The 23,211-nt window shown below is 44.4% G+C and overlaps 1 non-coding gene and 1 pseudogene across 1 annotated transcript; both read right to left on the reverse strand.

The window, feature by feature from the left end:
* Positions 1 to 3,375: 3,375 nt before the first annotated feature.
* LOC134959500 (U5 spliceosomal RNA) lies at positions 3,376 to 3,490 on the reverse strand. The gene has a single exon (XR_010187531.1). It is a non-coding gene; the product is annotated as a U5 spliceosomal RNA (small nuclear RNA).
* Positions 3,491 to 5,108: 1,618 nt separating this feature from the next.
* On the reverse strand, positions 5,109 to 5,216 carry LOC134959549 (U5 spliceosomal RNA; annotated as a pseudogene).
* Positions 5,217 to 23,211: the final 17,995 nt, after the last annotated feature.

Genomic DNA, 23,211 nt, shown 5'->3' on the forward strand with positions numbered 1-23,211 from the left:
CCATCTCGGCCCATCCCTGTTCGGGACGCCCCACCTCCCCCCAATGTGGAGATGACCTTTCTCTCTAGGTGTATGTGTCACAACTGAGGGCCTGAGCTGACGGGAGGCAGCCTCAGTTGTAGGGGCTGAGATGTACCGGAACCTGGGAGGTTGTATCAGACCCCTGGACATGTAAGTAACATGAATAATAACTGCCCGAAAGCGTGACCACGACAACTTGGATAAAAGTCAATGATGTTTATTATGACAACTCCGCAACACAGCAGCAGTAAAAGAAAACGTAAAAGTCAGCAAATAATAAATACAGTTCCTGGGTACTACAGGATGGCAGGAGCCACAGGGCACTGGTAGTGTGAGATAGTTCTTATGATCTTCTAGATGGAAAGTCCTTACCAGGCCCGACTGTAGCAATGGAGATAACCCAGGATTGTGCCAGCTGGTGTTCCAGGAAAAGCTGGGTTGCTGAAGGTAAAACAGCTGCTGTGGATACTGGCTGGAACCAGACTGTTGTTAGCACGGAGTGGATACTGGCTGGAACCAGTTAAATAATAAATGAACTTGGGAGCGATGAAATATGAACTGAAATGTAGAACTTGAGAGCGGAGAAATAATAATACCGGTGGAGAGTGGTAAAGTGTAGAAAGGACACCGGCCCTTTAAGGGAAGCTGTACTCTGCTGGAAGCTGAGCTGGAAGCAGGTAATGTTGTAGCTGGAAACAGATGAATTCACAATGGATTGGAGAGTCAGGCTACACCGCAGGTGGAATGCTGGTGCGGGTCTCTATGGTGGAAGTCTTGAGACAGGAGCTGGAACCTGGAAGACAATCACAGGAGAGAGACAAACAGGAACTAGGTTTGACAACCAAAGCACTGACGCCTTCCTTGCTCAGGCACAGTGTATTTATACCTGCAGCAAGGAAGGGATTGGCTAGGCAATTATGCAGATTAACAATACTGACAACAGATTGGAGGAAATTATCAGCTGACAGAATCCAAGATGGCTGCGCCCATGCAGACACTTGGAGGGAAGTTTGGTTTGTAATCCATGTGGTAATGAAAACAGTAATGGCGGCGCCGGCCACTGGAGACAGGAGACGCCAGGCTGACAAGTGCACATCCAACCACGCGGACACCGCGGCTGACGTAATCGCCACTCTGACACTCTGCATGCAGAAGCTCAGGGACGGCGGCGGAGGCCGCGGGAGACGCCATGCCAGATGTAATAATAGGATTTTGGTACTTACCAGGTAAATCCTTTTCTTTGAATCCATAGGGGGCACTGGAGTACTCTTGGGATATGGACGGGCGGAGCCGAACAAAGGCACTGAATATTCAAATTTAGGACCCTCCCACCCCTCCATATCCCCGAGTACCTCAGTGTACTATCTCAGTGTTTTTTACTGAGCGAACAGGAACGATATAGAGAGGTTGACAATGGAGAATACCTATACATAACGGACAACAACAATGTTGACCCATAACCTTACTGTCAACTAAACAGTTGACGCCATAACCGATAGAACTTTATAATTTGAACCAATCGGTGAAAATGTGTTACCATAAGCTCCTCTGAGCTTAATATCAATCAAGTAAAACTTGTTACCCTAAGCTCCCTTGAGCTTAAAACAACCCAGGTAAACTGCTCTGGGTGGGCGTCCAGTGCCCCCTATGGATTCAAAGAAAAGGATTTACCTGGTAAGTACCAAAATCCTATTTTCTTTTTCATCCACTAGGGGTCACTGGAGTACTCTTGGGACGTACCAAAGCTTCCCTCGTGGGCGGGAGAGCTGTTTGATACTTGTAACAGTAGGCAGCCCAAGGCTAGATGCTGATGGCGCCCCATTTATAACGTGTAAACGTGCACCAACATGGTGCACATGAAGGCTATATAGCCGCGTTTTAGACACTCCACGACCCACTGGGTCTGACATTCCCACAGAACCTGTGGGATGAGTTATTACTGACGTAGGCGATTGTAACCTAGCCTTAAAGTAAGCCTGACTTGTAGTCATTATTATTACCCAACTGGATAATGTCCGCTGAGAAACTGGCTAACCCCAGTTGGCAGTATCATAGAGAACAAACAACGTATTCATATCACGTACTGTTGACGTTCGGGACATATATAAATGCGTAATGCGTGTACCACATTCAGAATTCTAGAATGTGCTGTCCACACAGGAACCCCTATTGGTACATTGATGTGAAGAATACGAAAGCGTGATTCGTCCGAAGATCTGCTTTGTCATGAGAAAACTGAAATACGGTGGCTTGGAATACAAGGCACCCAAATATGAAAACAGAACCCTTGCCGAAGCCAAGGCTAGAAGAAAAATGTTTTCCCAAAGTGAGAAACTTAATTCCCATTTGTTGAAGGGTTCAAAATATGAAAACTGTAAGAAATCTGAACCCAACTTCAAGTCGCCTGGCGCTGTAGGTGGGATAAATAGAGTGTGAACTTTGATGACACCTTGTAGAAAGATGTGTACAGACGCAAACAGAAGCAAACGTCTTTGAAAATAAGTTTACCACACAGATACCTGCACTCTTCGTGCAGATCCACGCAGTTTTCCATCCCACCCCGTTTAACAGAATACGGGTTACTTGAAGGATGATGTTGGAACTTCCGAGGTTTACAACCTATGTAAGCACACGAAATTTTGTAAAAATGAGCTGCCTTAAACGGCTTACTATTTCGTAACATGGTTAGTATAACCGATACTGTAATGCTCAATTTCTTAAGAGGGCGGTCTGAACCCTCACCCCGTCAACCGCAGCTGCGGTACTTAGATAATAGGTACATAGGTAACTATGGGTAAACTAACGTTCCCTGATGTAACAGGTTGGACGTATTATGAGCGGGCCAAGATCGTGTGCAAGTATTCCTTGAAAATTCGAGAAGCAAACTTCTCCGAAACCCATGAGATACCACCAGTATGACTGTGACAAACTGTCTTATGATCCGTTTTGACAACGGAGAGAGCAGCGGAAAATGGTGGAGCCAGATACACGATGCTGAATGACCACATGAATGTGAGAGACTCCACCGCCACTGCCCTTGTGATCTGTTTTGTACACATACTGAGCTTTCGTAATTGTGGCGAGATGCCATCATGTATACTTGAGGGTAACCCCCTTCTGTGGACTCACATATGAAACACCTCTAGATTTAATGTCCAGTTTTCAGGATCCAAATCCTGACGGGTGAGATCCTCTGTCTAACAGATGTCCACTCACATAATGATCTCTTGACATTTTCACATAATGGTGTTCTGAGCCATTGAGGATTTGAGTTACCTGCCGCATTGCCATGCGGCTACTTGGTTCTCACTGGTTGTTGTGTATGCAACTGCCGTTGCCTTGTTTGACTGCTTAAGGCCAGCGTGAGACAGGCATCAAAAATTTACATGAAACTCATGGTTGTTCCTCTCCACAGCAATCTTTAGTACAAGGCGAAAGATTTATTCGTCCTGAAGAGAAACCAGAGTATATACCTGGTCCGACTGAAAGCGAATCATGTATAGCATTGTAAAATGCACAGAGTTCTAGGACATATATCGACAGCAATCTGTCGTGTTTTAGAACCTTTGTTGCTGATTTTAACTACAAATCCTGACCCTCTGCGACTGTCGTCCAGAGTATATGCACCCTTTTCCCTCTGTGGGAAATGCGAGTGAAGGGTGGCGAACTAAATTGAAAAACCCATCGTTATTCTTAATAGGTGAATACACCAATGTACCGCTAGTGTGCGTGCTTTGCACTAATTACTAGACGTACATTTGTTATTGCTGGTGTAGTAGGTAAAAGTCTTTGATTTACCGTATTTATCATCTTACCTAGGCCTTGACATCGTTTAGACGGAATTAGATGCGATTGTTTTCGAACTTGATCTGCTACCGCAGTATACCTTAGTAGCGCAAGTTAGAGGAACTTTGTTGAGACAGAGTTCTTATGTGAGATGAGCTATCATCCCAACATCACTTTTGGTAAATACCCAAAGCGATAAGCAACGGTAGACATGAAATGGTTAATGGTTGTGGCGAATTGCAAACGCTAAAACCTGTGATGAACAAACCGGAATGGGTATATACGCATTGTGAAGATCAAATGCCAGTATTCAATTTTGTGGCTCCAATATGTCAATACTACCCGCAGCAAATCCATTTTCAAACTGCAGTAAGTGATTTGCTGATTGAAACTGCGACGGAGCTGTATGGATTGGTTCCCCCAACCAGAGGGGAATAAGCCACCCTGACTCTGCCTGTATTATAAAGACAGCTGAAACCCAGTAGAAACCAAATGGCTACCTGCCAATCCGTTCGACAGAGGCAGTCATGTCCCTGTTGAAGTCTGGAAACCCCGCAAAGGTAACATGTAAAGACGCGCTCCCACAATTGGAAAAGAGGTCATCAAACTACTGGCTTGCAGACCGTAGCGACCTGTCGTTACAAGGCGTGAGTGTGTGTATCACCGCCTTGAAAACTGAAGTCTAAAGGGATTAAATGCCGGCACAAGAATTCCGTTTCGATTAACGGCTGAATATCAAATGTAGGACCAACAAGCTGTGGCCTTGTGCTGAACTGGCGACGATGAAACGTCGTTAGAAGCTTTACAGATATACTCTGTAGCTTCTTTTAACCGTAATGTCTAGTGACCCAAATGTTTCATGGGTCTTTATAATGTTTGACACAGACGCATTTACCAATGTCGGATGGCGTCATATTGTAAACGATTAAATAGTGGTCAAAGTCTACTAAGTGGAACAATGGAGACCTTGACTCCCTGTAATTTAGCAATGTATGTTGGCAACAACCCTGCACTATCTGAGTGCTGGTCTAATGAACCCTTCTCACTCGTAGTTATCTGTGTGAGATTTGACATAGAATCGTGCATTACATTAGAAGACCAGTTAAATAAACACTGTGGTACCCAAAGGGAATTCCTTTGGAAAACTGTCTTTTGTTAGAGCTGGCGGAATAACTTCCGAGACTCCGATGCCAATGTTATTTTTAGTCTGCACTAGAGCCTTATTTGCTATGCAGACAGACACCCCAATAGGCCACGGACAGCCATTGCACGCCTTATGACGTTATCATGTCATATATATATATTGTATTGGTGAACAGCAAAATAATATTAACTCAAGGTTGATTCTCTCTACGGAAATCTTTAGGAAAAACAAAAGATTTATTCGCTGTGAAGAAAAAACAGAGTAATCTTTATGTGAAAAGCAGTTCACATGGCCTATGAAACCCGAACCAAATTCCTACTAACCCCCCTACGCCTCTGGTGGCTTAGAGATGTAGGGCAGGAATGTTCTAGAATCATGTAGAAAAACAGTTTACATGGCTTACTTATGCTGATTAAAAATTCCCACTAACACCCCTGCGCCTCTGGTGGCTCAGAGATGTAGGGCAGGAATGTTCCAGAATCACAAACTGGAAAACAACAGGCAGCATGGTTAAAATGGCCCCTTTGCCATGCTGACCTTTCCGTATAGGTTATTATACAGTATAACCACAGGACGGTTACAACTGTTCTATGAATAAATATATACATAAGCTGATAGGCCATTATCACACCAGACATTAATATTAATATATTAATATAGGCTCCCTCGCCTTGTTAATCGCAGCCATTAATATAGGTTCAACTCTGAAAATCACAGCCAGTAATATAGTTCAATTATTACTGTCAGTACCGGTAACAAGCTTATATCTGTGATAGATATATATATATATATATATATATATACCCAGCTGGTCATATATCCGCCAGCTTCCACCGTGCCTCTTCCCCCCCTATGATCATCTGCGGGAAGCCTGCACTTGTGATCGTCTCTGTACTGAGACTGATGGGCGGCCGGACGTAGCTGGGCGGCCGTGTTGGAAGCCTGCCCTGGCATTTGTGTATGCAGGCCGGGACGGAGCGGCGGTCATACTGGTACTAAGTATGGCTTACCTGCTGTGCAGCCGTACGGAGCCCAGTGTGCGGCAGGACGGAGCTGGCGGCTACCGGAGCGCTGGGACGGGCGGCCTGATGTCAGACGGAGCAGCTGCTTCGTATGATCTCCCCCTGCTGTGCGGCAGGAGGGAGCTTGGCGGCGACCGGAGCGCTGGGACGGGCGTTTGATGTCCCCGTCTTGATACATAGCGGCTGTTTAGCGTCGTCTGATCTCCCCCTGCTATGCGGCAGGACGGAGTTGGCGGCTGCCGGGGGACGGCTTGTCTCCTCAGAAGGTAGTGGCTGGCTTGGCGGGTATGAGCTCCCCCTGCTGTGCGGCGGGACGGAGCTGTATTGTATTAACCTACTGCACCTTAACCCACACATAGCGGGGCGGCAGCCTGCGCTGACCGCCCCGCTCCCCAGCCTACCTTTCTGTAACTTCTGGCTGTGACGGGACTTTCTGTATAAGCTCCGGCCAGCTGCAGTGGTGTGACTCATGGCTGCAACGGCCTTCTGTAAGCTCCGTCAGCTCTGTAGTCCTGGCTGTGACGGGGCTTCTATGTCTGTAAGCTCCGTCCAGCTCCAGTCAGCTTCCAGTGATCTATGGCTGCGACGGCTTCTTGCAAGCCCGTCCAGCTCTCTAGTCCTGGCTGCTGTTTGTAGAAGCAGTGCTGTCTGTGGCCGTGAGGGTGCTCTTTGTGAGGACCGACACGCCATGCTGTCTGTGGCTGTGAGGGTGCTCTTCGTGAGGACCGACACGCCATGCGCTGCCCGTGCAGCGGCACTATCCCGGACCCATGTTTTTCCAGAAACTGGGAAGGGATGCTAAGTGTAAAAATAAAAATTAAAATAAAAATAAAAATCCAAGTGTGGCTATACCACAAGCCGATGTTCGTGCTGTGAGCACCGAAAAAACACTGAGATAGTACACTGAGGTACTCGGGGATATGGAGGGGTGGGAGGGTCCTAAATTTGAATATTCAGTGCCTTTGTTCGGCTCCGCCCGTCCATATCCCAAGAGTACTCCAGTGACCCCTAGTGGATGAAAAAGAAAAGGCGTTACTGTGACAGCGTCTCAGAGAGACAGGAGAGGATGCAGGAATGTGAACATTAGGATAACAGATGGGATCCGGTCCTGGAGCGCTGAGCCAGCCTTAGGAGGCATCTGATGGGTAAGAAATGGCGTCCAGATACCCGGATCGTGACAGTATGGTCATGATTCCCATGTGCTGGAGGGATTTTATTGGTGCTGTTTTAACCTTTAAATATATGGGTTTTCTTAAAAGGCAATTTCACCACCAAAAGGGGTATTCAGTTAAAGGGGTCCCATCCCTCATTGAAGTGTGAACACTATAAGGTGGTGGGATTGTTTTATTATAACAAACTACACTATGAATTTTTTTCCTTTTTATTCTGAGGAACATAAGAACTTTTGAAGCGCTGAAACTGTTTCTTACACGGATTTCTATTGGACGGTGATATCCTATCTTTCCTGGTTTAGCGGCATTATGCGTTTGTGAGCGCAAAGAATTACCATTGTATTTTTCTTGTAATCGAAAATGTGCAAGGAGAGAATGTGAACCTTGAGAATGCAGGTAAAGAGTAGTATCCGAGAAAAAGAACTTAAGTGTAAATTAAAAGTGGTAGAGTCTGAAATAGCAAAAAAGGTTGAGACTTGTTGAATTTGAAGAGCCTGCGGATTCAGAACAAGTTGGAATGTGCAATGTAAAAAGTTACCTAGCTGGAAGGAGTATGGTTATTGGGTCGACTCAACTTAAGTCGACAGTCATTAGGTCGACCATGTAAGGTCGACATGCCTTAGGTCGACAGGGACAATAGGTCGACATGGTCATTAGGCCAACATGTACTAGGTCGAAAGGTCAAAAGGTCAACATGGGTTTTTGGACTTTTTGTGGTGACGTTTTCTTCGTAAAGTGACGGGGAACCCCAATTAGTGCACCGTGTTCACTCGCCATGCTTTGGGCAAGGTACCTTGCTCTACTGAAGCTGCGCACGGCACAGGTTACTGTTCCCAACTGAAGTCCACGTGGATCGTTAAGTATGAAAAAGTAAAAAAAAATGAAGAAAAAAAATAATGTGAAAAACTCATGTCGACCTTTTGACCTGTCGACCTAGTACAGGTCAACCTAGTACATATTGACCTGTTGACCTAATGACTATGTCAACCTATTGACCATGTCGACCTAATGACTGTCGACCTAAGCTGTGTCAACCTAACGACCGTATCCTGCTACAAGTACAGTTGTCTGCAACTCAAGTGCAATGTAAACATGAGAAAAGCAGAAGAGGAAAAGGTGGACTACATATTCTGGAATTTTATAATCGTCCTAAACGTATCACTGTACTGAACCTAGTCTGACAGAAATACAGAAAATCAAGCAGCTGTTACTACAGGTTGATTGAGAAAAGGATGGCATGAACCAGGGGCATCTCTAGATAGGAGGGGACCCATGTGCAGACTCCGTGTGTGAGCTCCCTCCTCTCCCGTAGCAGTCACACCGCTGCTAGCGCTCTAGACTCTGGCACAGTGCCAGAGTCTACAGCGCATGTGCAGGACTACGAAAAATGGCAGCCGCGCCATTTTTCCAGAGTCCTGCACATGCACTGTAGAATCTGCCACTGTGCCAGAGTTTCTAGTGGTCAGTGCACTAGCAGCTGTGTGATGGCTACGGGAGAGGAGGGGGCCCATACACGGTCAGCGATGGACTCCGGAAAGGTAAGTATAGGAGAAATGGGTGCAGTGTGCCCGTGTGCACCACGGGGGCAGATATAACATTTGCAATGAGCGTTATATTTGGGTGGGTTATCTTGTTTCTGTGTAGGGTAAATACTGGCTGCTTTATTTTTACACTGCAATTTAGATTTCAGTTTGGACACACCCCACCCAAATCTAACTCTCTCTGCAAATGTTATATCTGCCACACCTGTAGTGCACATGGGGGGTCATTCCGAGTTGTTCGCTCGCAAGTGAATTTTAGCAGATTTGCTCATGCTAAGCCGCCGCCTACTGGGAGTGAATCTTAGCATCTTAAAATTGCGAACGAAAGATTCGCAATATTGCGATTACACACCTCGTAGCAGTTTCTGAGTAGCTTCAGACTTACTCGGCATCTGCGATCAGTTCAGTGCTTGTCGTTCCTGGTTTGACGTCACAAACACACCCAGCGTTCGCCCAGACACTCCCCCATTTCTCCAGCCACTCCTGCGTTTTTTCCGGAAACGGTAGCGTTTTTTCCCACACGCCCATAAAACGGCCTGTTTCCGCCCAGTAACACCCATTTCCTGTCAATCACATTACGATCGCCAGAACGATGAAAATGCCGTGAGTAAAATTCCTAAGTGCATAGCAAATTTACTTGGCGCAGTCGCAGTGCGGACATTGCGCATGCGCATTAAGCGGAAAACCGCTGCGATGCGAAGATTTTTACCGAGCGAACAACTCGGAATGACCCCCATGGTTTTGCCCAACTGCTAACAAATTTGCTGCTTCGATCAACTCGGAATTACCCCCTAAGTGTCAATTCTTTCTCCTTTGAATGCAGGATTATTATTGATACATAGTTGTAGTAGATTGAACTGCAACAACTACTATGAATTTAGCAACAACTGTATCAGCAGGACATTGCATGAATGAATCAGGAGTGCTATCACTGATTATAGTAAAACTGACTGTTGGAATATATTTTACTGTTCAACAGCATTGCTTATTGATGATTGCAATATATGCAGTACAATTACAACATTTCTACTTCTTTCAATACCGGGACCATTGCTGCACAGTAGTTCTCTCAGTGGCTGCGCTGGCATTTCGCCATCAGCCGACAGCAGAAACAAAAGCCACATGCTATAATCCACGTGATCTCTCTGCATTTCCAGTGGCAGATACAAGTACAGATCTCTCACCTTGTATCCAATGCGTAAGCAAATGCAGGGCAGCAGAATCTGGAAAATACAATTTAAAAGCCGTGCCTGCCTTCCTTCCTCTATAATATAGATGCGCATTAAATATTGTCATAAGTACTACGCAATTATGAGGATATTTCCTCTGAACCTGTGAATCTTTTATTATATGATTGTTTTATGTTGTGGTGTCTATATTTTGCCTTTTAAATATCCTGTGAGCATTCTAAGCTCACTCTTATTGTATTAATTAAAAGTTGTTTTATTATTACTGTTGTACTGAACATAACCTGATATACGCAGGATTAGTTTGAGCGATTCCTAGAAAAAAAAAAAAAAAGTCTGGTGCAGTTTCTTTTCGGCTTATCTGTGTGTACATTTAAATTACTCTCTAGCAGCACCCCCGATACTTATTGAGTTGATATAGCTAATTTTTCTCATTGTATGATTGAAACATTTAAATATGGGATACTGATAGCGTCACATTTGATAACTGGCCAGTGCGGTTGGCACGCCCAGTTGCTCCCTTCTCACAGGGCCTGAAAACAAGTTGCGTCTTTTTTAAAGACCTTTCCTTGACTTCATGCATGAGTTGTGTTACACTGTAAGCATAGTGAATGTCACTTATAAAGCTCACAACATAACCCAGCTATGTTCTATAGGTCACAGCCAACCCTAACAAGCAAATCAGTGAATGCTAACTATCAGGGAACATCCCCATATTTCCAATTCCACCTAAATGAAATGGCCCTCTGCATGATTCTTATGCTACATTCAAAAGGAGGGCGATTGGTCTGCATAATACGAGGAACTAATTTGGTTGGTTCAAAGCACAATATGACCAGATTGTTCATCTTCCTCCAGACAATCAACATGTTCCCAAAATGCATTAACACTACATATTCCTGAAAGGGACCTTCGAGATCATTCAGAATACATACCACTGTATGTCTAGGGCTGATAAAAGTTTTTTCCCACCTATGGCGCCCCATGTCATGCAGATAAAATGGACTCAATACAATTAGCAAATCATAAAGAATGTATAAAAACTGAATTATTCAGAAGGGCTGCTATTACTATATAAACATATACATACATACATACATACATACACAACACTGCTGCATAGGAGTGATGCTGGGACATCTGAGGAGCCACACTGAAGTTATCACCCTGTTTTTGGTTACATGACCAAATAAATTAGTGATGTGCACCGGAAATTTTTCGGGTTTTGTGTTTTGGTTTTGGATTCGGTTCCGCGGCCTTGTTTTGGATTTGGACGCATTTTGGCAAAACCTCCCTGAAAATTTTTTGTCGGATTTGGGTGTGTTTTGGATTTGGGTGTTTTTTTTTCAAAACTCCCTCAAAAACAGCTTAAATCATAGAATTTGGGGGTAATTTTGATCCCATAGTATTATTAACCTCAATAACCATAATTTCCACTCATTTCCAGTCTATTCTGAACACCTCACACCTCACAATATTATTTTTAGTCCTAAAATTTGCACCGAGGTCGCTGGATGACTAAGCTAAGCGACCCAAGTGGCCGACACAAACACCTGGCCCATCTAGGAGTGGCACTGCAGTGTCAGGCAGGATAGCAGATTTAAAAAATAGTCCCCAAACAGCACATGATGCAAAGAAAAAAAGAGGTGCACCAAGGTCGCTGGATGGCTAAGCTAAGCGACCCAAGTGGCCGACACAAACACCTGGCCCATCTAGGAAAGGCACTGCAGTTTTCTAGCGAGAGGATGAGTACTTCCACCCTCATGTGAATCTGAACCACTAGCCATGAACATAGGCCAGGGCCTCAGCCGTTCCTTGCCACTCTGTGTCGTAAATGGCATATTGGCAAGTTTACGCTTCTCATCAGATGCTTTTAATTTTGATTTTTGGGTCATTTTACTGATACTTGACGACACAGAGGTAGAACAATGGACTACTGTACCGTACTGCTATATATATATATATATATATATATACACACACACACACACACACACACACTGGTGGTCAGCAAAATTCTGCACTGTCCTCCTACTATATACTGCGCACAACTAAAATGCAGCACAGGTATGGATGCATAGTATACTTGACGACACAGAGGTAGAGCAGTGGACTACTGTAACGTACTGCTATATATATATATATATATATATATATATATATATATATATATATATATATATATACACACACACACACACACTGGTGGTCAGCAAAATTCTGCTCTGTCCTCCTACTATATACTGCGCACAACTAAAATGCAGCACAGGTATGGATGGATAGTATACTTGACGACACAGAGGTAGAGCAATGTACTACTGTACCGTACTGATATAGATATATATATATATATATATATATATATATATATATATATATATATATATACACACACACATACACATATACATACACTGGTGGTCACAGCAAAATTCTGCACTGTCCTCCTACTATATAATACAATGCAGCACAGATATGGAGCATTTTTCAGGCAGAGAACGTAGATATTTTCAGCACACTGAGCACAGATATTTGCAAGCACACTGAGCACAGATATTTGCAGCACACTGAGCACAGATATTTGCAGCACACTGAGCACAGATATTTGCAGCACACTGAGCACAGAAACTGAGAGAACGCAGCCACGTCCTCTCTCTATCATCTCCACAGCATGAGTGAAAATGGCGGCGACGCGCGGCTCATTATATAGAATACGAATCTCGCGAGAATCCGACAGCGGGATGATGACGTTCGGGCGTGCTCGGGTTAACCGAGCAAGGCGGGAAGATCTGAGGCTGCCTCGGAACCGTGTAAAATGGGTGAAGTTCAGGGGGGTTCGGATCCCGAGTAACCGAACCCGCTCATCACTAGACAAAATGGAATGAAGTAGGCATCCCAACATACAGGATCCCAGTGGTCAGAATGTCGTTGCCGGATACCCGACACCCATAATCCTGAACCTAAATCTGTCGGGGAGGGTTAGGGCTAGGCTGCGACAGGGAAGGATTAGGCTGCGATGGAGGAGGGTTAGGGTGGGATTAGGTTTAGTTTACATTAGCGACCCTGTCGGGATTTCAGGCAGTTGGGATGCAAGCGTCGGTATTCTGACTGCCGGTATCCCATACCCAACCTTACAAAATACATGTCACAAGCCTCCACATATCAGAAGACAAGCACTCAGCAATAGCGTGCACACAAATGTAACACAATTTGCAAAAAAATAATTAGGAACGAAGGCATGAGAAAGTTTTATATTCACAGCATCATATATATTTTACTGATTATACAGCATGTAAAAGTCATAGACAATAAGTGGTTTATAGGCAATGTAAGTATACAGCATATAGAACATTCATGTAGCGTGCGATGACAAGTGCAAAGGCAGAGAGCATAAATGTCATTTACACATCATACATGGTGAAAATAAATGCTCTGTGGAAATTGTATATAAAGACTATACAGTAATAAAGCATAATAAATATGTGCAAATTAATAGTTGCTAAATGCTAATATACGCAAGTACAACAATCTGACATGTGTTTCACATGTTTTTATTTCATAGTATACAACAGTCACACCAAATGTGGCATATGGATTAAGCTTTCCTTCTATGTCCATCATGGTCTCTTAACATATTGATAGAGATATCATGTGTGCATACACATAAGAGTAGCATACACACACAGCATACCAACACCTGGCATACTTACAAACAGACACAGCACATACATACAGCATCCATACACACGCGGCATCCATACACACACATGGAATACACGCGGCATCCATACACACACATGGAATACACATGGGATCCATACACACGTGGAATGCACACGGAATCCATACACACATGGAACACACACGGAATCCATACACACATGGAACACACACATGGAATACACACGGCATCCATACACAAACACACACATGGAATACACACGGCATCCATACACAAACACACACATGGAATACACACGGGATCCATACACAAACACACATGGAATACACACGGGATCCATACACACACATGGAATACACATGGGATCCATACACAAACACACACATTGCATCCATACACACGGGATCCATACACAAACAAACACACAGATGGAATACACACAGTATCCATACACAAACACACATACAGTAGCATACTGTACCTACACAAACCACGGGAGTCTGACAGCATGTGGGCGGGGCAGAGCTGTGGCTGCTGGGAGTTGCTTGCTGTTGCTGCTACCCCTTATCACTCTACCAGGATGAGACGCTGAGTCCCCGACCCCGGGCACTGCCACTGACGCCACACATCAGTGACTGCAGGGAGGCCAGTTGTTGGCAAAAGGTCTCGCTAATAAGTAGGAAGGGTGACAGGCTTAACTTCCATTTTTGTGTTTCACAGCGGAACGCAAAACCGAAAGTGGCTGGCAGGCAGGGAAGCTGGCCTAGCAGATGGGAGGATGGGCCAGCCCACCAGCAAACACTCCCGATGTCCCAAGCCACCCCTGAATTTAGGCGTGTCCTGGTTTGAAGGGATTGTCTGGCAAGGCTACATAGAAATAAACTGGTTCACTTATGTCTAATCTAGAGTTTCCCAAATTCCCCCATTACAGTACAGATACCCATGCTTGAGTCTAGATGGTTAAATCAAATTGACCGATGTACTAATTAATATCCCCTTTTATACCACCAGCATATAACACGGGTTATTGCACATAAACATGCTAAACCCGTGTTGCTAGTTGGTGTAAAAGGGTTGAGTTGGAATAATCCAGGTCGAGTGACCTGGTATTCCAACTCGGGTAGTTTGCAGAGTTGAACACGGGTTCAACCCGGCAAACTGTGCAGTGTAAATGGGAGCCGGGTCGCAGCAACACGGCTTCCCGTTTACAGTAATGTACAGGCGGTACTTGGAGATCATGTGATCTCTAACTGCCGCCCCCGACGCATCACCGCTGATGTCACCTACCCAGCAATATTCCGGGTTGGAGAATTCAGTTTGAAAGGGGGCTGACGTGGGTCGCAGCCAGTTCGCACCATTGTCAGGCTCCCGGCTGCGACCCGTGTTGTTAGTATAAAAGTGGTACTAGTCACTTGTCCTCAAGCATGGATACGGGACTATAATGGTGGAAGATTGGGAAACTATGGAGTCACTTACAGTACAACACAAGCAAAGAGGGCACGCACAATTGTGATGTGTTGATCAGTTACTTAACATTAAAGGTTGCTGCTATGTACAGACCACCAAGTTTCCAAAGGTTACAAAATTTCCTATTTTTATGTGTTTAGCTGTTTTTCATGCAGCTGAATGCACTTGGTATTGTGGGTAAGAAGCCATTAGATTACACTGAGCAGCTACAACTTCAGAGTTACAAGATGCAACCATAGAACAATAAAAAAAAATACCAAAAAAACCCACAAACCACACACAAAAGCATACCAGAAAAAAAGAAAAACCATCTACAATACAATTAATGATAATAATTTCATAAAATGGATATAACATATAGGGGTCAATTCAATTACGACTGAAGGGGGAGAGTTGCTGTTTCAATGGAACCCAAACTCACCCCCTCGTGGCCTGATCTCACCGACTTTTGTATGCAGCCTTAATAGGGCTATAAAACAACAGTCTGCGAGTCCAGCAGTACCATAAATGGAAGATCATAATTGCGTGACACCACAGAATAATAGTTAGATTTATCATACTATCCCTATAAACTGGGACAATCATTTTTTTACAAAGGTTCTGTGGATTTCTGACTTTAAGTCTGCATTTCACCTGGTTTAATCAGCATACCTCCCAACGTGACCCTCTCCAGGAGGGACAAAATGCTCTATTCCTGGGCTTCCCTCTTAATGTAGGATTGCCCTCACCTGTGTTAAACTAGTTACTTGATAAGAAATGTGTTTCACCACAGGTGATCGCAATCATAAATTAAGGAGAAGTCCAGGAGCAGAGCATTCTATCCTTCCTGGATAGGGTCGTGTTGGGAGGTATGAATCAGCTAGAGAACCTGTGTAATTTATGAGGTCAAAAAGTTAAATCTAGCCATACACCTAAAGATTTATTGTCCAATCTGGCTGGTTGGAACGAAAATCCGGTAATGGATGACAGCAAATGACAATTGACCATTTGCTCTAAAACACTAACAAAACAAAAAAAAAAAAAAGACAAAAATTGGTTAAATCCATTTGATTTAACCAACTTGTCTAAGAAAACCATTTTTGCCATTATCAGATTTTTGTTCCAACCAGCAAGATCGGACAATAAATCTTTAGGTATATGGGCAGTTTTAGCCTAATAGTTAAAAGGTGACTATACATTTTATCTGCTGTGATTACCAACCATGTAAATATAGCGGGAGATAGTTACGTGACCGTCACAATACCGATGTCAGAATCCCGCCCCCTTACAGTCCCAACAGTCGGCATGCTGACTAACAAGGACTATTCCCACTTGTGGGTGTCCACGACACCCATAAAGTGGGAATATAGCGAGCTCACAACGGGCTTCGTTACGCTCCCCCTCATGCCGTGCACCTAAAATCCGGGATCCCAGTGTCGGTATGCTGACCACCGGTCACACATACCCAACACTATATAGCCACAAGAATACATATGCTACTTTACTTCAGTGTAGCAGTCCACATAGTAAAAACTGCATGACTGAAGCCTACTTGTGACTAGTTGCAACAAAAACAGTATTTCAGGTGTTCATTTACACATAGGGCTACACAATCAGTACATTAAAGACCATTTATTTTTACTTCACAAATTAATAACACTGCTCACATCCGCTTATAAACTCTAAAATTATTTTAATGTTTATGAATTAACTAGCCGAGAGACTTTGATAAAATAAACACAAACGCTTAAGCAAAAAATAAAACACTGAAACTGCAACTATCTTGATCTGCAGTGACATTTTTTCTCTCCTACTTTGCAAATCTATAGTTGCTTTTTTGCATTCCTTTGTTATAAACAAAACTTTGATACAGAGATCTCCTCCCCCCTGAATGGTTTACATAGAAAGTCAACTAAGTTTCACACCTGCCAATTTAGTGCACAAACCACTAAGCAGCAGGGATCCAAGTTACTGTAATACGCATTTAGCGAGAGCTACAGAAGCACGGTCTCCAATATCAGAATCTATTATATATGCACAAACATCTGTTATACAAGGAAAACATGAAAACCATTTGCAATACCTCAATATCCAGTGGCTCCTTGCTCAGCGTGCAAGCCATGTTAATACAATCTTCTGCTTGTCTTTAGAAATGAAAGTATTATATTTTTTTAATGCACTTTGTTTTGTTTTGTTACAGTGATAAATTCAATAACAAATCTCTCTGAGTAGGCAACAGAGTAATCTGAGGCTAACCGTCATTAAAGCAGGGTAAAGACACTATATAGGAGGGGGAGTGTATAGTGTGGGCGTGTCATTTAGCACGTGGGACACTGAAAAGATGAACTTTGTACTGAAACCTCAGCTTGACTGAGGCAGCTGTCATTCTTATGTATGCTGGGGGTTGTATAACAAAATAGAACATCTAATAGGTTTTAGTTACATCACTCTCTTCTGTTTATTTACAAAATAAGTAAAATTAGAGTGTACTTAAGTATAGAAGACATATAAGGGCACAGATGAACCTACATTTCAAAATACTTAGCAATGATGACACCCCGCTCTGAATAGGCTTGCCATACTATCCTTTTAAACCGAGACACCAGGATTGGACTGGCCCACAGGGGTACAGGGGAAACCACTGATGGGCCCCACTGCCTGCAACTGCAGGGGGCCCTCCTCCTCCTCTAGGGATCAGGTTCCAGACTGTGCACTTGAATTATACATTATACATATGTTACCTTATACTGCACAGGACTATGGTGTTTTCTCTACAGTGCGTTGCTGCTATTAATCTGGTAGATTATCATGCATGCACTAGCAGTATTTACTATATACGGTATATTTATCAAGGGGTCCAGACCATGCACTAATGGTTAGCCAAGCCTCTAACCATGGGGCCCTGTCATTGCATTTCCCTGGTAGGCCCTACACACCCCAGTCCGACACTGCGGGACACTAATGAATTACACAGGATCTGTGGCCGGCTGACTTCAAGCCTTTATTTCACCTGGGTTTAATCAGCCACAGAACCTGTGAAATCCATTTCCCAGTTTAAAGGCATGGTATTGTAAGCCTAGCTCTGAATTAGGGAGAACATGTTTATCACCCCGGATTTCTTTAGTGCAGGCCTGCCAACCTGTGATTTTCCAGCTGTTGTGCAACTACACTTCCTAGCATGTCCTGCCAACATTTTAGCATTCCGTAATAGAAAAACTGTGACAGGGCATGCTGGTACTTATAGTTTACCAACAGCTGGAGAGCCACAGGTTGACCAGGCCAGCTTTAGTGCTTTCCAGGCACACTTGTTTTTATGGGTAGCAGTTGATTTGACACAATACCGACGGTCATAATCCCGACAGCTATTGACCGGCAGTCAAAATACCGACATTCATTATGCCGACATGTTCAAAATACTTGCCATAGCATCGGGGGGTGGAGCTGGAGGCGGGGGCAGGGACGGCGTTGGGAGATGAGATCATCTCCGCCCCGCCTCTCCCTGTTGTAGTAAACTGGTCCCATGTCGCATCGACCCGGGAGCCCGTTTACGCTGCCATTGACCCAGTATTCAACCCGAGGATGACATTGCTTTAATTCCGGGTTGAATTACCGGGATTTCTGACATGGCGCTTTCACACCGCACGCTGACCTGTGTCGACACGTAAATATGCCGGGTTGATACCGGGTTATTTGTGTGGTGTGAAAGGGGTATAAGTAGTTTATTTCTGTTATCTGCATATATAAACTGTCCTCTGAATAAAAGTCTAATTAATGTAGTAAACTGAAGTAGAACAAAGCCATGTTGTATTTAAGGACAATGTTGTGACTAAAAGCAACAGAAATAATCAATTATTTGATTATATACATAATTGACTGAAGAGCACAGAAGGAAGTCACAAAGCAATGTATTTAATACAAGATGCAGGAGGATACTCCCTCATTATCAAATATATTAACTAAAATAAAGATGCTTGCCAGTCAAAGAATTCTGTGCTGTGCACTGGACTTTGCTCAGCTTTAATTATTTTAAAGATCACAATAACTCCAAGATGATTCTGTTACACAGCTACTTACTTATTGACAGCACAGGGAAACTACAGTCAATAGGCTCTAACGGGTTCACTACGATATGCCGGCGGTCGGGCTCCCGGCGACCCGCATACCGGTGCCGGGAGCCCGACCGCCGGCTTACCGACAGTGTGGTGAGTGCAAATGAGCCCCTTGCGGGCTTGCTGCGCTCGCCACGCTACGGGCACGGTGGCACGCTACACGCGCCACGCTATTTTATTCTCCCTCCAGGGGGGTCGTGGACCCCCACGAGGGAGAATAAGTGTCGGTATGCCGGCTTTCGGGATCCCGGCGCCGGTATACTGTGTGCCGGGATCCCGTCAGTCGGCATACTGAAGACCACCTGCTCTAACAACCCAGAAAAGAAATGTATATAGGATGTCATTCCGAGTTGATCTCAAGTAGCAACTTTTTGCTGCTCGTGCGATCAACCTGCCGCCGCCTATGGGGGAGTGTATTTTAGCATAGCAGAGCTGTGAACGCTTGTGCAGCCCTGCTATGCTAAAAAAGTTTCACGTAAAACAAGACCAGCCCTAGACTTACTTACCATTTGCGACGGATCCAGCGATGCAGGTCCCGGATTTGACGTCAGACATTCGCCCTCGAAACGCCTGGACACGCCTGCGTTCGCTGGACCACTTCCGGAAAATGGTCAGTTGACACCCCGACACGCCTTCATCCTGTCAATGTTCTTGTGGTCGCCGCTGCGACCGCTTTCCTCATTCCCAGCGTCATTGCCCCAAGCGATGGCTACGACGCGTGTGCGCAATGTGCACGCTCCGCATGCGCGGTTCCGACCAGATCGCACCACTGCGAAGAAGTGCAGCGTGCGATCGGGTCGGAATGATCCCCATTATGTTATAAGTAACTACAGTATTATAGTTGAACAGCTGTTCTGACCATGAATGAGTTCATATGTTAACTATAACACACTGAATGCTGAGCTGAGAGCTGCAAGCTTAAGACATCTGCCCACATTTCTACATTTCTAATGTATGTGACTATGGGGCTAATTCAGACCTGATTGCTAGGCTGTGTTTTCATACAGCGGGTGATCAGGTTTAAACTGCGCATGTGTATGCACTGCAATGTCGCATGGGTACAAAGTAGAGATGAGCGGGTTCGGTTCCTCTGAATCCGAACCCGCCCGAACTTCAGGTTTTTTACACGGGTCCGAGCAGGCTCGGATCTTCCCGCCTTGCTCGGCTAACCCGAGCGCGCCCGAACGTCATCATCACGCTGTCGGATTCTCGCGAGGCTCGGATTCTATCGCGAGACTCGGATTCTATATAAGGAGCCGCGCGTCGCCGCCATTTTCACACGTGCATTGAGAGTCATAGGGAGAGGACGTGGCTGGCGTCCTCTCCGTTTAGAGAAGAGAGAGACACAGTATTTTCGGGGAGCATTATTAGGAGGAGTACTACTGTATACTACTATACTACTTGCTGAAGTGATATTTATAGATTAGATAGTGTGACTGTAAGTGTATTATCTGACTTGTGGGGGAGACACTGACAGTGGGGAGCAGTTAGAGTCTGAGAGCAGGACTCAGGAGTACATATAACGTACAGTGCACACTTTTGCTGCCAGAGTCAGTGCCACACTGACCACCAGTATAATAATATATTTTGTGATTGTCTGCTTAGGCCTCGGAGTACTAGTTGCAAGTTGCAACGTGACCTGTCCTGAAGTGACCACCAGTTTAATAATCAATCACCACCAGTTTAATATATATATATATATATATATATATATATATATATAATTGTATATAATATATATATATATATATATATAAAATATTGTATACCACCTACCCGTGGTTTTTTTTTTTTCATTCTTCTTTATACATACTACTATAGTAGCTTACTGTAGCAGTCTGCGGTGCTGTGCTGACCTGACAGTGTCCAGCAGGTCCGTCATCAGTCATTACATAATAAATATATATAGTACCTGTCCGGCTGCAGTACTAGTGATATTATATTGATTTCATCTCATTATCAATAATTTATCATCCAGTCTAGACTCTATATTAGCAGCAGACACAGTACGTTAGTCCACGGCTGTAGCTACCTCTGTGTCGGCACTCGGCAGTCCATCCATAATTGTATACCACCTACCCGTGTTTTTTTTTTTTCTTTCTTCTTTGTACATACTACTATAGAGTATAGTAGCTTACTGTAGCAGTCTGCGGTGCTGCTGAGCTGACAGTGTCCAGCAGGTCCATCATCAGTCATCATTACCTAATAAATATATTATCTACCTGTCCGGCTGCAGTGCTAGTGATATTATATATACATACATATATATATTGATTTCATCTCATTATCAATCATCCAGTCTATATTAGCAGCAGACACAGTACGTTAGTCCATGGCTGTAGCTACCTCTGTGTCGGCACTCGGCAGTCCATCCATAATTGTATACCACCTACCCGTGGTTTTTTTTTTTCTTTCTTTTTTGTACATACTACTATAGTATAGTAGCTTACTGTAGCAGTCTGCGGTGCTGCTGAGCTGACAGTGTCCAGCAGGTCCGTCATCAGTCATCATTACCTAATAAATATATTATCTACCTGTCCGGCTGCAGTACTAGTGATATTATATATACATACATATATATATTGATTTCATCTCATTATCAATCATCCAGTCTATATTAGCAGCAGACACAGTACGTTAGTCCACGGCTGTAGCTACCTCTGTGTCGGCACTCGGCAGTCCATCCATAAGTATACTAGTATCCATTCATCTCCATTGTTTACCTGAGGTGCCTTTTAGTTGTGCGCATTAAAATATGGAGAACAAAAATGTGGAGGTTAAAAAAATAGGGAAAGATCAAGATCCACTTCCACCTCGTGCTGAAGCTGCTGCCACTAGTCATGGCCGAGAAGATGAAATGCCATCAACGTCGTCTGCCAAGGCCGATGCTCAATGTCATAGTACAGTGCATTTAAAATCCAAAACACAAAAGATCAGTAAAAAAATGACCCAAAAATCAAAATTAAAAGCGTCTGAGGAGAAGCGTAAACTTGCCAATATGCCATTTACGACACGGAGTGGCAAGGAACGGCTGAGGCCCTGGCCTATGTTCATGGCTAGTGGTTCAGCTTCACATGAGGATGGAAGCACTCATCCTCTCGCTAGAAAAAAGAAAAGACTTAAGGTGGCAAAAGCACAGCAAAGAACTGTGCGTTCTTCGAAATCACAAATCCCCAAGGAGAGTCCAATTGTGTCGGTTGCGATGCCTGACCTTCCCAACACTGGACGGGAAGAGCTTGCGCCTTCCACCATTTGCATGACCCCTACAAGTGCTGGAAGGAGCACCCGCAGTCCTGTTCCTGATAGTCAAATTGAAGATGTCAGTGTTGAAGTACACCAGGATGAGGATATGGGTGTTGCTGGCGCTGGGGAGGAAATTGACAAGGAGGATTCTGATGGTGAGGTGGTTTGTTTATGTCAGGCACCCGGGGACGAATATGGCCATTGACATGCCTGGTCAAAATACAAAAAACATCAGCTCTTCGGTGTGGAATTATTTCAACACAAATGCGGACAACATGTTTCAAGCCATGTGTTGCCTTTGTCAAGCTGTAATGAGTAGGGGTAAGGACGTTAACCACCTCGGAACATCCTCCCTTATACGTCACCTGCAGCGCATTCATCATAAGTCAGTGACAAGTTCAAAAACTTTGGGCGACAGCGGAAGCAGTCCACTGACCAGTAAATCCCTTCCTCTTGTAACCAAGCTCCCGCAAACCACACCACCAACTCCCTCAGTGTCAATTTCCTCCTTACCCAGGAAAGCCAATAGTCCTGCAGGCCATGTCACTGGCAAGTCTGACGAGTCCTCTCCTGCCTGGGATTCCCCCGATGCATCCTTGAGTGTAACGCCTACTGCTGCTGGCGCTGCTGTTGTTGCTGCTGGGAGTCGATCGGCATCCCAGAGGGGAAGTAGGAAGACCACTTGTACTACTTCCAGTAAGCAATTGACTGTCCAACAGTCCTTTGCGAGGAAGATGAAATATCACAGTAGTCATCCTGCTGCAAAGCGAATAACTGAGGCCTTGGCAGCCTGGGCGGTGAGAAACGTGGTTCCGGTATCCATCGTTACTTCAGAGCCAACTATAGACTTGATTGAGG

Source organism: Pseudophryne corroboree, chromosome 9 (assembly GCF_028390025.1).
Source record: "Pseudophryne corroboree isolate aPseCor3 chromosome 9, aPseCor3.hap2, whole genome shotgun sequence".
In the NCBI taxonomy this organism is placed as follows: domain Eukaryota; kingdom Metazoa; phylum Chordata; class Amphibia; order Anura; family Myobatrachidae; genus Pseudophryne; species Pseudophryne corroboree.